This window comes from Penaeus monodon, chromosome 39 (genome assembly GCF_015228065.2).
Source record: "Penaeus monodon isolate SGIC_2016 chromosome 39, NSTDA_Pmon_1, whole genome shotgun sequence".
In the NCBI taxonomy this organism is placed as follows: Eukaryota; Metazoa; Arthropoda; class Malacostraca; order Decapoda; family Penaeidae; genus Penaeus; species Penaeus monodon.
The window spans coordinates 28,923,269-28,928,268 of NC_051424.1; positions in this window are offsets into that span (position 1 = coordinate 28,923,269).

The window sequence follows — 5,000 nt, forward strand, 5'->3', positions numbered from 1 at the left end:
TATTTCCTTTTTATATATATTTGCGTATGTGCGCTGAGATTATATTCATCACCCACTAGTGCGCATACACCTGCTTGCGTGTGTAACATACATGCACGCATACATACAGGCATACATACACGCATACATTCATACATACGTACATCCATCCATCCATCCATCCATCCATCCATCCATCCATCCATCCATACATACATACATGCGTACATGCGTACATGCGTACATGCGTACATGCATACATACATACATATGTACATACATACATACATACATACATACATACATATATACATGCGTACATGCGTACATACATGCATACATACATACATACACACACACACACATACCTAAATACATCAATGCAGACATACATAAATGCAGATCCATGCACACACACACACACACAAACACACACACATCCCCTACCCCTCTCCACCCCACACCACCCCACCCCCACATCCCCTCACTCCCCATCCCACTCCCACATCCCCCCACTCCCCACCCCACCCCACCCCCACATCCCCCCACTCCCCACCCCCACTTACCTCTCTCCCCCCCCAACACCCGATCAAACAAAACAATATTCCTCAAACGGTTTTAAATCCTTGAATCTGCTTTCTTCATTTCGTCGAAAGTCTCCTGACGTAGTGAATTAATGACACGATCAGTCGGTCTACTTATAATGTCTTTTCTAAGTGCTGCTTACTTTTCGTTCTCCTCGAGTGCTGTTGTTGTTTGTATTTCTTTCGTTTGTTTGTTTGTTATATTATTATTATTATAAATTTTATTATTATTATTATTGTTGTTGTTAATTTTATTATTGTTATTATTATTATTATTATTATTTTCATTACCGCTGTTGTTGTTGTTCTTGTTATCATTATTGTTATTGCTGTTATTTTTGTAATTATCATTATTATTATTTTATTTCTTTATTATCATTATTATTGTTGTTGTTGTTGTTGCTGTTGCTGTTGTTGTTGTTGTTGTTGTTATTATTATTATCATTTTTATTAATGATATTATTGTAATTATTATTGTCATCAACATCATCATTATTATTATTATTATTATTATTATTATCATTATCATTATCATTATCATTATCATTATCATTATCATTATCATTATCATTATCATTATCATTATCATTATCATTATCATTATTATTGTTATTGTTATTAGTATTAGTATTAGTATTATATTATTACAATTATTGTTATTATTATTATCATCTTTATTATTATTATTATATATTATTGTTATTATTATTATTGTTGTTGTTGTTGTTACTATTATTATTGTTATCATTATCAGTATCATTCATCATCATTATCATTATTATAATTTTTTTCTTTTTTTTTTTTTTTTTTTTTCTTTTTTCTTTTTTTTCTTTTTTTTTCTTTTTTATCGTCATCACCATCATCTATTATCACCAGTATCTTCGTATCTTTGTAAGTATCATTATTATTATGATGATAAAGATTATTATGACTATTGTTATCATCATCATCATCATCATAATCATCTTTATCAGTATTATTAATTATCATTTGTATTATTATTGTTATCAGGTATTATCTCCAACACACTATTGTTGTTAAAATCTTCATTGTCATTATAAATATCAATATAATTTTAAGTCTCGTTATCATGATCTTTACTACTGTTTTTCTTGATTACTATATTATCATTATTGTTATTTCTATGATCATTATTATCATTCTACATATAACACGTAATGCTCCCGTTTCCCCTTCTTCCCCATCTCCCCTACCTTCACCCTTACCTCACTCCCCTTGTCCTCTCTCTATTCCCCTTCCTCCCTATCCCCCTCCCCACAATCTCCCTTCATCCAGTTCCCCTCCCCCTCCCTTCCCCCTCCCTTCCCCCTTCAAATCCTCATCTCTTCCTTTCCCCTCCCCCCTTCCCCTCATTCTCTTCCCTCCCCCCCTAAATGCTCCCCACACACACTCCTCATTTCTCCACTCCTCCTCATCTCTCTTTCCCCTCCCTCCCTCCCTCCCTTCCCTTCAAACTCCCTTCCCCACACACCCTCTCTTTCTTCTCTCCCACCTCTCCCCCCTTTTTCCCACACACCTCAACCATTTCCCTTCTCCCCTTCTCCCTCCTCTCCCCTCCCCCTTCTCCACACACACCCTCCTTCTCTTTCCATACCCCCATCCCTTCCCCAACCCCCTCTCCCCATCCCCTTTACTCCTCCTCCTCCTCATCTCCCTCCCCCCCTCCCTCCCTCTCTTCATCCTCCACTCCACCCTCCTTCCCTCCCTCCCTCCCTCCCTCCCACCACACCCCAACCCTCCTACCCCCACATCTCCCCATCCAGCCACACACACACCCTCCCCTTCCCCACATCTCCCCCATCTCCCCCTCCACCCACACACACACCCTCCCCACATCCTCCCCCCTCCCCCCTCACCCTGTCCCACCACTCCTCCCCCCTCCCCCTATCCCCCTCCCCCCTTCACCCTGAAAAGTTTTACAAGCTTCGAAACACCGAGAGTTTGCTTATTGACACTGCCCTTTTGTCCTGCGCCTGTGTTCCTTTCCCCTCTTATCACGGTAACCACACAAGGGTTTCGGTGATAGGAGGCTGGGAGGGAGGGAGAGGGGGGAGAAGGGGACGGGAGGGAGGGGGGATGGGGACGGTTGGGAGGGGGGAGAGGGGGATGGGGACGGGAGGGAGGGGGGAGAGGGGGAGGGGGACGGGGGAATGGGATGTGATTGGTAGGGAAGGGGATGGGGGAGGATGGGGGAGGGGGAGGTAAGGAAACGAGAAGGAACACGCGTTTAAACGGGAGGAGGGGGGAGGGGAAGAGCACGAGCTAAGAGGGAGGGGGTGATGGGGGGCGGGGAGGGGGGTGAGAGAGGGGCACGAGCTCAGACGGGGGGTGGGGGAGGGGTGACATGGGGGTGTTATAAGGACTCGGGGTGTTTGTGTGTTCTGTGGGGGGGGGGGAGCAGGGTAAATGGGAGATAGAGAAGAGAAAGGAGAAGAGCGAGAAAGGTGAGAGAAAATAGTAAGAAGAGAGGAGCGAGAGGATGAGGGGAAAGAGAGATAAGGAAAAGAAAAGGAACATACAGAGACAGAGAGAGAGAAATAAGAAAAGAAAAAAAGAAAGTGAAAAAGAAAGAGAAACACTGAGAAAGAAAGAAAAAAAAGAGAAAGAGAGAGAAAGAAAGAAAGAAAGAAAGAGAGAAAGAGAGAGAAAAAGAAAGAATCCGAAAGAAAGAAAGCGACAGAAATACAGAAAGAACGAGAAATAGCGAGAAAGAAAAAGAAACAAGAGAAAACAAAGCCACGAGGATAAGGAAGAGAAATGAGAAGAGGGAGGAGGAGGGGGGGGGGATAACACATGTTTGCGAAAGTTGGTTGCCGATTTCTGTCCGGGACCGAAACAACAGCTGATTGGGTTGTCGTTGGGTTGTTGTTGTTGGTGGTGCTAGGTTGTTAGGTTGTTAATACAGTATTGGTGATGATGATAATGATAATCATCGTCATCGTCATCGTCATCGTCATCGTCATCGTCATCGTCATCATCATCATCATCATCATCATCATCATCATCATCATCATCATCATCATCATTATCATTATCATTATCATTATCATTATCATTATCATCATCATCATCATCATCATCATCATCATCATCATCATCATCATCACCACCACCACCACCATACTGATGATCATAATGATAATAATAATAATAATAATAATAATAATAATAATAATAATAATAATAATAATAATAATAAGATGAAGAGGAATAGTGAAAAAATAATGATAATAATAATAATAATGATAATAACAACAACAGCAATAATAATAATAATAATAATAATAATAATAATAATAATAATAATAATAATAATAATAATAATAATGATAATGATAATGATAAGATTGATAATGAGGATGATATTAGTAATAATAACAACAACAACAATGATAATAATAATGATGATGATAATAATAATGATAATGATAATGATATTAACAATAATGATGATGATTATGATAATGATAATTATAGTAATAATTATGATGAAAAGGATGATAAAGATAATAACAATAATGATAATAAGGATAAACAACGATGATAAAAACAACAACAATACGAATAAGAGAATGAATGATGATTATAATATTGATAATAAAGAAAATAAAAAAAACATATCATTAATATCATTATTATTATCAACACAATTACCACCATCAATAACAATGATTATTATGATAATAATAATAGTACTGCTGATCTTTACTACAAATATAAAAAAACAATATAACAAGGATAATGATGATAACAATATGTTGATAAAAAAATAATTACAACAAAAAATAACAACAATAAAAGAAAATAATAATAATAATAATAATAATAATAATAATAATAATAATAATAATAATAATAATAAGATATGAAAAGATATATTAATATTTATCATCCCCATCCCTTCATTATCAACAGTGCGCTGTAGATTATGGTTTATCTTCATTATCTCTTTCTCTTTATTATTTATCAAAAGCAGAAGATTAGAATGTTTGAACTGAAGTCATAGTGTTATATTTAAATGATAATTAAGCAATTTTCATTATAGATATATTTTTTTTTTTTTTTTTTTTTTTTGGGGGGAGGGGGTATTTAGCTTGTATAAAGTATGTTAAATTGTATATAGTTGAGGGATAATCAGTGTGTTTACAGCGTTTGTGTGTTTGCAGTGTGTGTGTATGTTTGTATGTGTGTATGCATGTATGTATGTATGTATGTACTTATATATGTATGTATGTATGTATGTGTGTGTATGTATTTATGTATGTATGTATGTATGTATGTATGTATGTATGTACTTATGTATGTACGTATGTATGTATGTATGTATGTATGTATGAACGTATGTATGCATGCATGCATGTATGTATGTATGTATGTATGTATGTATGTATGTATGCATGTATGTATGTATGTTTA